This window comes from Pelodiscus sinensis, chromosome 19 (assembly GCF_052426305.1).
Source record: "Pelodiscus sinensis isolate ZL-2025 chromosome 19, ASM5242630v1, whole genome shotgun sequence".
In the NCBI taxonomy this organism is placed as follows: Eukaryota; Metazoa; Chordata; order Testudines; family Trionychidae; genus Pelodiscus; species Pelodiscus sinensis.
In genome coordinates this window covers 20,000,662-20,013,863 of record NC_143070.1, presented here as the reverse complement: position 1 = coordinate 20,013,863, position 13,202 = coordinate 20,000,662, and the positions used below count along the sequence as shown (strand labels likewise).

The 13,202-nt window shown below is 51.0% G+C and overlaps 1 protein-coding gene and 2 non-coding genes across 3 annotated transcripts in view; 2 read left to right on the top strand and 1 right to left on the bottom strand.

The window, feature by feature from the left end:
- LOC102443998 (uncharacterized) overlaps positions 1-13,202 on the top strand; it is a 293,825-nt gene that overhangs the window by 148,847 nt on the left and 131,776 nt on the right.
- TRNAI-AAU (transfer RNA isoleucine (anticodon AAU)) lies at positions 4,093-4,166 on the top strand. The gene has a single exon. It is a non-coding gene; the product is annotated as a tRNA-Ile (tRNA).
- Positions 12,946-13,019, bottom strand: TRNAT-AGU (transfer RNA threonine (anticodon AGU)). The gene has a single exon. It is a non-coding gene; the product is annotated as a tRNA-Thr (tRNA).

The following is a 13,202-nucleotide window of genomic DNA, read 5'->3' as shown; positions in this document are numbered from 1 at the left end:
ACCTGAATCCCAGAGCCCCACCTCCTCTGTTAATAGCATGGAAAAGTGCAGCCCTGGGAGTGGTTCCCCATCAAAAGTCATTGCCCACCCCTGCTCTAAGCTGTGCAGCAGCCCAGCCCCACAGCTGCTTATTGAGCCCTGCCCAGCCAGGGGCTCAGGACTCTGCCCACGGAGCTGCCCTGTCTTCTCCAGAGCCCTTAGGCTGGCACTGAGGAGGCCTGAGTCCAGGCAGTGCCCAGTGGAGCCCAGTGAGGGCAGAGGGAAGGGCTGGTACTTGGGGGTGGGGCCGGGGGCTGCTCTGAAAGGCTGCAGGTGCTGTTAGACCCTTTTGTCCTTCCCTGTCTCACCCCAGTGCTGAGCAACACTCAGTGTCAGTCTGAGCATCTGTCCTGCTCTGGAACATGTCTTTGTGGCAGGAACCTGCCCAGGGGGCTCTAGCAGTGAGGCCCCTCCCTGGCAGCACCAAGCAGTGAGAGCTGAGTGATGGGGGGAGGCAGGACCAGGGGAGAAGTCTCCATAACTGTGTAAGAGGGAGACTCTGCCCTGGCCAATGGGGAATCTTTGCCTCTCCAGTGTGCCCAGGGTCCATTTTCCATTGCCCAGAAGGGACAAGAACAGAAACTAAACAGAACATCAGAACAGCCAGACTGGGCCATGCCAGTTGCCCAACTAGCCGAGGATCCTGTCTCACAACAGCAGCCAATTTCATTGTCCCAAGGGAATTCTCAGGACAGACAGTTATTAAGAGATCCCTCCTGTCACCCATTCCCAGCTTCTGGAATACACCAGCTAGGGACACCTGCCCTGTGCATCCAGGTTAAATGCCATTGATTGACCTTTCCTGCATTAAATTATCCAGTTCTTTTTTGGACCTTCTTGTAGATTTCACCTTCACAACATCCTCTGGCAAGGAGTCCCACTGAGCACAAAAATGCTTCCTTTTAGTTTATTTTTAACTTGGTTACATATCAGTTTCATTCTGTTGGCCTGTTTCTTGAGTGGGAGAAAAAATAATTTCTGATTTGCTTTCTGCACCCATCATCATCACCCCTGTCCCATCGCCCCTTTCTTGACCCTTTTCCAAGTTGAGAAGAAGAAGTTCCATTAACTCCTGGTAACTGCTTTCCAAAGAAGAAGCATTTCCAGTGGAGAAGATGCCAAGGCCAATACCTCTACACAGAGCCCCAGGAAATACCAATGGACATTGGGAAAGCTATCTCTTGGGCACAAAGGCAGCAATTTTCCAATGGAGCTACTTTTGCTCCACCTGCAACCTGCCTCCAATATTCCTGCCACTGCTTAGCCCAGGAGGGCTGGTGTCCAGCAGCTCTCTGCCTCACCGTGGCTGACTTTAAGCAAGAGCAAGTAGGAATTGGGGAGAGGGGGGACTACTGGAGCCACTTAGCCCCCTGGCTGGCTCTGCCAGTAAAAAGAAAAATGGGGATTTCCCCCAACACTGGAAAATGTGGATATCGCTCCTACTGCCTTTCACATGCAAAGCAAGTGCTCTACCATTTGAGCTAATTCCCCTCCTGTATTTAATATAGCCTTCTTGGAGGCTTCTTACTGTCTCTGCAGGGACATCTGCCTTCTAGGGTCAGTTAGTCCTGGGAAATGAGAACTCTCCAAAAAGCCCACAAGGGCAACTCTCAGGAAGGAGACTCCGTGCAGCAAAGCCATGGGGGGGGGGGGGGCTCTGAGATGGCCTCTGTACTGAAGCCTGTCCCACCTGGCCATTGTCATGGACTCTCAGTGAGGTCACCGCCTCCCTACGTCCATTAGCCAATAAAATGCGGTGTTGCAGAAGCCCCTTGTGATGTCACTGTCGCAGGTAATCCTTAGGCTGGGGTGGTCTTGAGTCCAGACAGTTCCCAGCTGACCCCAGTGAGGGTTGCAGGAGGGGCTGGTTTTTGGGGTAGAGGCTGGGTGTTGTTCTGAAAGGCTGCAGGTGCCGTTAGATCATTTTGTCCCTCCCTGTCTCCTACTAGTGCTGAGCAACACTCAGGCTATGTCTACACTACACTGTTCTTCTGGAAAAACCTATGCAAATTTTGAAACTCAATTTGTGTAGCTTTTTCTTCTGCTTTTTTTGGAAGAGTCTTTTCCGACATTTGGCCTGTGTACACTGGGCAAGTCACACAAGGTAGGCAGCAGGCAGAGGTGGCCCAAAACACCAGCCTCCCAGGGCAGGGGAGGCCAAGCCACAAGCCTCCAGCAGCTGCTTGGCCTGATTCATCTTGCTTCCCCAGGCTGGCACCAAGAGGCATTATCAGCTGATGTCACCACCCTTTGTCACGTGGGGAGTTGGGCTCATCCCAGGTACAGGCCAGGCAGCAGCAGCTGCACGTACCTGGGCACCCAGGGGAGCAGCAATAAGAGAAAATGCTGTGTTTCTGAACCAAGGACCTTTTGCGTGTTAGACAAATGCGATAACCACTGTACCAAAGAAACATATCTCAGCGTTGCTGGAACTTGGCTGACTGTTCTGTTCCTAGCTCTTTCTAAAACCCTGCTCTGCCTCTTGTTCTCATGGAAGCGACTAACCCGAGCTGCCAGCTCCTCATTTCCTCATCAGCTTTGTAGCTCAAATCTGGAGTTGCTGTGGAATGCGGTGAAGCTACAGAAGCTGACGGGGGACAATGAGCTGGTGGAGGGTTATTTTTTCTCCTCCCTGGGCTGATGTGATTAGAACTGAGAAGAAAATCCTTTTCCCTTCTCCTCAGAAGATGGAAATTGCAGTTTGTTCTCTCTTTGGTTCTACTAAAGCTGGACCCCCAGGACTAGACTTTTTCTTTCTAAAACCCTGATGAAAGCTGAGAGTGAATTGCCTGTACATGGAGAGTGTGAATTAAAAATGGGCATCACCCAGCAGGGGGCTTGAACCCATGACCCTGAGATTAAAAGTCTCATGCCCTACCAAGAGAGCTAGCCAGGTTGTGTGCAGCAAGCTTCCTTAAACCCAATCACCAGGTAGCAGGAGACAAGTATTCTCCACTGCTTGACTCAAGGCTCTTTCTTGCCCCTAATGGGGTTTTTTTACTCTTTGGGGAGGTTTGAGCTCAAATCCCACTCTCAACACACCCACTTCTTTCCCCGCAAGGAACAGCCCCATTTCCATCTCTCCAGTGGCAGGAGAAGGGGCTGGGTTCAGGATTTCTTTTAGCGCAGCAGCAAGGGAAGATGGAGAAAATTCAAACCCCTTGGCAGCTTTGTTCTCCTGGCACCAAGTGTGACAGGAGGGATGTGAGCTGGGGCACTTCCCCCCCAGAAGAGGTGTTTGCGTGCACCCAAGGGCAGCAAGAATTCAGGCCCTCAGGCGAGTGCATTGGGGACAATGTGTGAGCCCTTCCATGAGCATTTTCTCCTCCCACTGGGGAAGGCAGCTGGGCAGGACCAGCCTGTAGCCCACGTCCCTTTCAGCCCCAGGTGAAGGAGATAACAGAGAGGGAAGGAATGTCCATGGCCAGAGTCTCCTCCCAGCAGTCTGGCCCTGCACAGAGTCTGTGCATGATGGAACCTCTCCCAGCAGGATTGTGGCCTGTTCTCTGCAAAGTGCTCAGCCTGTTTCATTTTCTGCAGGAACGAGTGGCATCCAGCGCCCTGTTCCCCACTGACAAGTGTGTGTCCTCTTCCCCCCCTTTCCACAGACACAGCAGGCCAGAGGGCTATGCACCTCCAGTGGCCCCTTCCTACATTGCTTCCCACAAAGCCGGGGTGCAAACCTACTGGGCCAGGCCGTGGCAGGAGCACTGACTGGAGAAAGATTGCAGATGGAGCAGAATTAGCTTAACTGGAAAAGTGCAGCTGACCCAGTGGCCGAAAGGGGCTGCAGCTGCTGCTGAAAGGGAAGAAGCTGGGAGGCAAGGTGCTGGCAGCAGGAGATTCCGGCTACCTCTTTGCCCTGGGTCTCAGTGCACCATGTCAACTGCCAGCCAACTTGACCAAACCTCAAATCAGCTGGACTAGCCAGCCCACATCACAGTGAGTCACTAGTGGCCCCATCAGAGAAGAGCCATTGGCAGCTGCAGAGACATCCCTGCAGGTGCTGGAGGCACCTTTCTGAAAGGGCCATTTGTGAGCTGGCTTTTCATAGGCCAGCTAGCTCAGTTGGTTAGAGTGTGGTGCTAATAACACCAAGGTCATGGGTTCAAGTCCTATGCTGGCCACCAGTTAGCAGCCTGCTATGGACAGCAAGGTGAAAGGCTGAGACCTCTGTAGGAAGTAGGCCAGAGAGCTGGTAGAAGGAGGCTTCAATGTGCCAGTAACAGAAAGGGCCTTGTCCTGGCTGGCTTTCCCTAATGGCAAAACTCTTTTCTTCCCTCCATTGTCCCCAATGGGGTGACCTGATGCCCAAATTTCTGCTGCTGCAGGGGGCAGGTTCCTCCAGCCCAAGCCACAGAGGGAGGCTCCTTATGTCCAGGAGGCCTGGACCATGTGCCTGGCCCACAGCGCTGCTGCCAACCATCTGGCCACCTGCGTGAGTGTGGCTGTGTTCTTGCACAAGAAGCCACTAGTGTAGACACAGCCTTCGTGTGCAGAGCCGTTCTGCTACTTATTGTCAAGAGGGGTTTTCTTGTGCGTGAAGGAGCAGTGTGATAGTCCACGCTTAGCGTCATTTGCATATTGCTTGCACAAGAGCCCGCTAGTGTAAATATGGCCCCTGTGCTTTCTGTCTAAGCTTAAACATTTTTCTGTGAAGCAGGGAGATTCTAGCGCCTTCCTAGGCAAGTGAGTCACCACAACCTTAGTGGGACCTGCAGGTGAAATGTTGGTTTGCTGCAAATCCTCGGTAATGCCAGCGTTTGACTTCCTTGGCTGTATCTACACTGTGTATTGTTGTGCAATAAGATATGCAAATAAGGCATGGGGATAAATATTGTCACACCTCATTTGCATACCTAATGAGCCCTCCTTTTTGCAGCACAGGCTTTTGTGCAAGAAGGAGCTGTCTACACTGTTCCTTCTTGCTCACAAATACCCTCTTGTGCAGAGCCGTTCCTCTACTTATTTTCAGGAATCCTCATGCTACTTGGCAGGAAAATCCAGTTCTGACCAGTCTCTGAGTGGCCAGTGCCTGAGGGGATCCAACATGGATCCCTAGGTCACAGGTCACAGGCTCCATTTAGTGGCCCCAGTTATTGACCTAAACACCGTCATAACACAACAGCTACGGCTACACTGCAGCCTTCTTGTGTAAGAACTGTTTTGTTCAAAAGTGCTTATGCAAAAGGTCTTTCACAAGAGCACGTCCACACTGGTGTGTGCTTTTGCACAAGAGCTGTGCTTTTGTGCCAGAGCCTCCATGGCAGTGTGGACACTCTCTTGTGCAAGAAAACTCTGATGGACATTTTAGTCATATGGGTTTCTTGCACAAGAAATTCATGTTGCCTGTCTACACTGCCCTCTTGTGGAAGAGCTTATTGCTCATGGAGAGAGGAATAACTCTTCTGGAAGAAACCCTGTTTTCCAATGCTGTACTGTACATTTACTTGTGCAAGAACACTCATGCAGTGTAGATGATGTGCACATTTTTGTGCAAGATCAGTTTTTCTCAAGAAACCTGCACTGTAGATGTAGCCTAAGGGTTTATATTCATTTAAAGAGTTCATTTACAATGGAAGTCCAGGAAAGGTGAATGTCTCCATTAAATAGACACTCTTACAGGTGGCACTTGGATTTGAACCAAGGACTACCTGATCTACAGTCAAACATTCTACCTCTGTGCTATACCCTCATGCGAAACGCATGTCTGCAGCCAGTATTGAGAACTGGGCAGGGAACAAGAGGCTTTTGTAGACAACACATCTCAGGTGGATCGGACCCTCACTGACCCCAGGTTGTGACTGGTCCTAAGAAGGAGTTTGTCCTGAAAGCAGAAGAGTTGGGGCAGGACAGAGGTTATGTCCACACAGAAAAGTTCTTTTGGAACAATGGCTGTTATTCCAAAATAACAATGCAAGAGTCTACACAGCAATTCCCTTATTTTGAAATAACTCTGAAATAACGGACCTCTAATTCCAACTTCTTTCAACCTCATTGTACAAGAAAAATAGCTATTTCAAAATGAGGTGTGTGTAAATGCTCCACTTCTGCTATTTCAAAATAGCCCCTCCCCAGGGCCATTCTAAGTTATTCTTCTTGGGGCTCTATAATGGAGAAAACTTGTCTACATTAGGGAAGCCTCCTTGGACTCATTTTGAGGTTTCCCTGCAGTATAGACGTGTTATTTTGAAATAACTATTCCAGAATAGCTTATTCCAAAATAAATGTGCAGTGTAGATGTAGCCAAAGAGTCCTGAGAAATGAAGCAGCTGGAGGGAAGCTAGAAGTGCAGAGGCCAGTCTGAGACCTGCATGTCTACAGCACCTCCAATGTCTAGGTACTGTGATGTAAGGGGCAGCACTCAGAACTCTGAATCTTGCAATTTGAGTTCAAATCTCAGTGGGACCTGCAGGGGCTGGGGTGGCTGCTGTGAGGTCCTCAAGCTTTCCTGCTTCCTTGTCCTGAGGTTCACCAACAGCAATTTTCCTCATCTCAGGCCATTGGACCTGACTGAGCAGACTTGTGCTCAGATGCCTGATGCCATCACAGTTACAGGGCAGGTTGCCCATCTGACCCCTGAGCTCAGCCCATGCTGGAGGCAGCCAGAGAATGTGAGCAGAACAGAGGAGGGGAGGGAGGATTTGTATGTTTTGGGAAGGGTCCTGGCTCCCAGCCGCATACCTTGGGGTGGCGGAGTCTCCCTCGGTGCGCCGGAGGCTGATCCTGGCAGAAACCACCATGGTTGGAGACCTCCTGGACTACAACAGGGGGGACTGGGTGGATCCCCGAGCACTCGCTCAGCTTATGGGGCTCTCCACCCCCCGAACCTCCCTGTGCCTACTCCAGGAGGTGAAGGCGGCTTTGCCGTGGCCCGCTCTCGTCTTCCTGCAGCGGTCCATGCAAGAGGGTATGCCCCGCCCCTCCCTTCCTGCAAACTCTCCGTCCCTTATTATCGGACCCATGTTCTGCGGGCCCCCCCCAGCCTCTCCATCCTTGGACCCCCAGCTGGCTGCAAAATCTGCAGCCGGTCTGCTTTCAAACCGCGCCGAGACAACATCTGTACACGCTCATGCTCCACACCTTGCATTTCCCCACCCTCATGTCCCGCCCCGATACTAAGTGGCGGGACTATCTAAGACCCATAGAGGGTGGGGAACCCCGATGAGCCAGCATCTATTCCGATCTAATTCCATGGCCCATCAGGGACATCAGTTGGCGGCTGCTTCATGGAGCCGTGAGCACGGGTGTGTACTTGGCCCAGTGCATCCCTATCCCGGACACCTGCCCCTTTTACAGCGTGAGGGAGAACCTGGTGCACGCTTATCTTGAATGCGTCAGGTTGCAGCCCCTATTCCGGCTCCTCCAGAACCTCTTATTGAGGTTCTGGCTGCACTTTTCTCCTCGCCTTTTCCTGTACACACACCCTATCCGTGGCCCCACAAAGTCGCGAGACCTCGACAGCATTGAGGCGCAGTGGGCGCTGTCCTGGGTTCTCTGCTCGGTGTCCCCATCTGGTTCCCTAGTTATAAACCTTTAGTCCGCACTCCTTGCCCCTTTCGTTATTATTTGTCCCCAGTAATAAATTGGACATGGGTCCAGTCATCCCTCCCGCAAGGCTGGGGGAGGGGCTTTTAGAAAGTGGGCAGGCTTCACCCGCCCACTCTCCCGTGCTTCAAATAGTGCCACACACCTTGGGACAAAGACCAACAGCCCCACACAAAGTGCATTGTGGGAATAAGAGTTGGGGCAGCAGAAAAGGGGCTGGCCCCTCAGCACCAGTGAGCAGGTGGGAGAAGATGGGAGTGAATCCTGCTACCTCTCATGTGCAAAGGGAGCACTAACCCACTTGCAACTCATCTCTCGAGCTCTGGCCTCCACCAGCCCCAGCAGCTTTGTGCCCCAATCGGTGGGTTTTTCATAGAGCAGGGAGAAAGAGGGAGGGGACTCTGGATGCACAGAGTCCCCGGCTCTGCCTGTGAAAAGCAAGACCAAGGGCTCAGCAGAAACTTCAATTCCACTTTGTGCTTCTTGACTTTTTCAATCTAAGGACTTTGAAGAAATGTTTCAAATACTTGTTCCAGTGGCACAATGGGTCAGTGCACAGTACTTATGCGACAGTATTTGTAGAAGATATGCTAAGGTTGTGAATTCAAACCTCATCTAGCACAGTGGTTTTTAGTCCCTGCTGGGTTGTCCCCTTGCAGAGGTTCCCAAACTTTTCAGCATCACGCCCCCCCTTTTTCATTTTTGAAAAACCCTCATGTCCACTTCCAAAATAGCAGCAAACTTGTTGAGCAAAAAAAAAAAAAACCAACTTGATGGGTGAAGGGCTGGGTCACCTCATGCTCCTCCCTGGAATTTCTTCACGCCCCCTCTGGGGGGCACACACCCCAGTTTGGGAACCTATGCCCTGCAGTGAACACTGGGGGAGCTGGGATTCTACCCCAGAGGATGGGATCACTGAAAATTCCCACTTCACATATTATGGCCTCACCAGAGTGAATACTGGGTGGCCAGTATCCGAGGCCAACTGGAGAGGGTTGGACCTTTGATCCTCTTTCTGCCAGGGTCTTGTTGCACATCTTCCCCACCCCCGTCAGCAGCCGCAGCCCCTTTAAGCCACTGGGTCAGCCCAGGAAAATAAGCAGGAAATGGGACAAAGCAGCCTGTCTCGCTACTTTGTCCCATTTCCCACCTCACTCCATGAGCTTCTCCAGTGGCTGAAAGGGATGGTGGCTGCTGATGGGGGAGGGCACAAGAAAATGGTCAAGAACGTCCCTGGCAGAAAGAGGGTCAAGGGTCCAACCCTCTCTGTGCCACTTGGCCTTAGATCCTGGCCACCCAGCTTTCACTCTGAAGAGGCCATAATATGTGAAGTGGGAATTTTCACTGATTCCTTCTCCTCTGAGCTGGAATCCCAGCTCCCACAGCATTGACTGGAAGGATCCAGCCCAGCAGGGTCTAAAAGCCACTGCTCCAGGTGAGGTTCAAACTCACAACCACAGCACATCTCCTACAAGTACTGCCTTAGAAGTATTGTGTACTAACCCATTACACCATTGGAGCAGCTCTTAAAACATTTCTTCAAAGTCCTTAGATTGAAAAAGTCAAGAAGCACAAAGTGGAATTGAACAAGTGGGGCAAGAAGATCAGTTCTGAAGGATTTGCATAAACCAACACCTCCCCAGAAGGTCTCACTGAGATTTGAACTCAGCTTGCAGGAATCAAAGTTCTGCTTGTGTGGGAGGCTCTCAGCTCATTGATATGCCATTCTCCTTGCTTGTTTCAATCAACTGCTTCACCTCTCCAGACCTTGCCTCATCTGCAGGTGGCCTCATGGGAACGATCTGGCTCCCTCTTTGGCAGAGGAAGGAGAAACGTTGCCATGTGTTTCACACGTTGGCACTGCACAGACATCAGCCCTGTATCCCCCTGCCCTGAGCCCCATGGAAGAGGGAGAAGCTCCAGGAGATGGCTCTCCTGGGATCATGTCTCACATTGATCCAAAGGTTGTGGGGACCCAGACCCACCCTGCAGCCAGGAAAGCTGGTTCCTAAAAGCTCCCCCCATCCTCGACTGAGGGGTCAAAGAAGAAGCTGGGGAGAGATGAGGCCAGAGGTTTTTGGGTGGGAAAGTGCAGCTTGTTGGCTCTTGGGCTAAGTTTGAGAGCCGCAAACAGGGAAGTGGCTACTGGATGCTCTGCATGGCCATTCCTACCCAGCTGGACGTGGTTCTTGTTCTTCTGCACAGCACAGACCATGGAGACCAAGGATTTTCCAATGGGCATCCAGATCACACCCTCGTTGAACTGATGGGAATAGAAACCAGACACACAGGTTCGAACTACTTTCAGCTGAGGGACAGGTTTGTCTGGTTTACATTCATTGGCACAGGAAAGCATTATGCATCTGTTGTCATTTTAAGAATCCCTGTACAACAGAAATCCAAACTGTGCCACCCTTAGAGAGGCAACTGTTTCATTTAAGATAATCATTTTTTTAAGGGGGCACTTGGAGTTGAAGCAAGGACCACTTGAGGTGCAATGAAATACGCTACCACTGAGCTACACCCCCATAGCAATCATGCCTTTGTGTCCAGTGGTGGGAAATTAGCACCTGACTGCACTGGCTGCAGGAGCAGGTGGTGTTTCGCACACATGGCAGGGGGAAGACGGCTCTCCCTGGGGTTGGGCATGTATAGTGCCCTCCCCAGACTGTGACCAGCATGACATGTCACAATAGCGCATCACCCCCTGTGCTCCTGCCTCCCCTGCCCTGTGTGGTTATGTCTACACTTGCATCCTCTTTCGAAAGAGGGATGTAATGTAGACATCCAAAATTGCAAATGAAGCCGGGATTTAAATATCCCGCACTTCATTTACATATTCGCCAATGGGTGCTATTTCAAAATACTTTATTTAGAAATAAAAAATGCAGTTCAGATGCGGTTATTTTGGGAGAAAACCCTTCAACCTTGTTGTATGTTTCTTGACTCTTGGGCTAAGTTCAAAAGCAGCAAAGGGAGAGGCAGGAAAGTAGCTGCAAGATGCTCTGCAAGTCCCGGGGATCTGGACCAAGAGCTGTCCCTGTCTTTTTTGCTGTATAACGTTGCTCTTTGGCTAAGATTGAGTGCTTCCTGCCTCTCAGAGAGGATGAAGAGCAGTGAGAGGGAGACCTTGGCTGAAGGATCCGATTGCTGTTTCCTCCCCATATTGCATGGGCTGGGAATTAAACCCAGATTAACTGATTAGAAGGCAGCTATGGTCACCACTATACCACCAACATGAGCAGCTGTAGCTCATGGGAAAATTAGGGAGGTGTGGAAGTGACTACTGGCTGCTCTGCATCGCCTGGCGATCCAGCCCAAGAGCTGGCGATCCAGCCCAAGAAGCGTTGCTTCTCAGCCATTTGGCTAAGACTGAGTATTTCCTGCCTCTCAGAGAGCCATGTCACAGGCACAAGACCCCTCTGGCCTTCCAGGGACACATCCCAGGACCAAGCAAAGAGCAGCAAATGCTGGGCACTGTCATGGTCTGGGCCACAGATAAAGTCCCTCTTGGAGCTATAGTCAAAGAAGGAGTCTCTGGAGGCCCTGCAGTCCAGGCAGAAGAACGTGGACATTTATGGCCCAGTGGCTGGTGGCCTTGCAAAGAAAGGTGCACCACAGACCAAGTCAGAGCGAAGGCTAAGGAACGGCGGCAGGATTATCTCAGGGCCCATGAGGAACTGGACCAAATCCTGGGGGCTGGGGAACCGCTGTGTCCAAGAATCGTTGTGGAGTTTGTGAGGGAGATACCTGGGCGGCAGCAGCTGCAACTTCAGGACAACAACGCTGATGACCTGTAGCTCCAGGATGAGGAGGAGGATTCTAGGAGTGTCGTAACCCTGATTGTGGAGCCAGTTCCCCGTCCTCCCGCTGCCATATATGCGAGGTACCGCCTGCTCCTGCAGACAGTGCTGCAAAGGGCTAAGATCCCAAAACTAGGCTGATATGCAACCACTGTTGAGTGTAGCTTGGTGATAAGAGTGTGTGAGTGCAGATTATTGGTTCAATTGACATTGGTTCAATGTCATGTGCCTCCTTAAAAAGTTGATTATCCTAAATGAAACATTTGTACCTCCAGGTGTGTCATGTCTTGGCTTATGATTAAACAGGAATTCTTAAAATGTCAGCAAACCCCTGGGCTGTGTCTAGACTGGCAAGTTTCTCTGCAAAATCAGCTGCTTTTGCAGAAAAACTTGCCAGCTGTCTACACTGGCCACTTGAATTTCCGCAAGAACACTGACTTCCTACTGTAAGAAATCAGTGCTTCTTGCGAAAATACTATGCTGCTCCCGTTTGGGCAAAAGCCATCTTGCGCAAATCATTTGTGCAAGAGGGCCAGTGTAGACAGCACAGTACTGGTTTGTGCAAAAAAGCCCTGATGGCTAAAATAGCTATCAGGGCTTTTTTTGCACAAAAATGCATCTAGATTGGCACGGACGCTTTTCCGCAAAAAGTGCTTTTGCGGAAAAGCATCCGTGCCAATCTAGATGCTCTTTTCTGCAAATGCTTTTAACGGAAAACTTTTCCGTTAAAAGCATTTGTGGAAAATCATGCCAGTCTAGATGCAGCCCTTGTGTGTTCTTGTGCCAATGCACATAAACCAGGCAGATGGGTCCCTTAACTGAAACCAGTTCAAACCTGCTGTGTGTCTGGTTTCTATTCCTGTCAGTTGAGAAGGGGTGAGATCTGAACGCCCATCGACTGTTCTGTACAGAAGAACAAGAACCACGTCCGGCTGGAGAGAAATTGCTGTGATCAATCTTCTGAAACTTGATTCAGCGAGTCAAACTAAGACTCACTAAATCAAACCCAGAGGGACCCCCACCAGCTTCCAGTACTCCTGCTCTTTGCTCACTTTGGCTTCCCGCTGTGGGGACATGGCCAAGCTCAACTGAAGGAAGCCGACTCCAGTTACATATTGAGGGATGGTAGGACACATTGGCCAGAAACCACTGGGGGCTACCTCAGGTGCCTTGATCAGCTTAGCCATGGATTTTTTTCTCCCAGCTGCTCCACATCTTGCCATTGCCCATCCCATGGGAGTGGAGAAGAGAGTCATGCTCCAAGGCTGCAGGAGCTTTGCACTTGCAGGATCTCTGGGTACTGACCCCCACCCACCCCAGGGAATCACAAGGGCATGTGTTGCTCGCTTTTCTGTCCCAGCAATTGCAGCAAGAGCCCTGCCTTGCCAGTATCAGACACAGCAGCCTCTGTACCCACTCCAGGCTTGTGGTTTCCTTCTTCACAATGCTCCTCCCCAATCAGCCTTTTCCTGAACCAGCAGTTCCATGGGTGGCCAGGGGAGGCCTCTTCTGTGTCCCAGGAAGACATAAGAAAATACAAATAAAGGCCACAGCAAGGTACCACTGGGAGTTGAACCCAGGATCTCCTGTTTACTAGACAGGTGCTTTAGCCAGCTAAGCCATGGTGCCATTGTCAGGAAGTCTGGTGAAACTGTTCTATTCTATGGTACCAGACAACACCTTTGACTCCCAAAATGCAGCCGACTGGAGGTGTCTGGCTCCCTGGGCACAGAAAGCTACAGCTCACTGGGCAGGGACTCTAACATGTACATCTCCCCCAGCTACTGGGACTGTAGAATTTACCTTGAGATT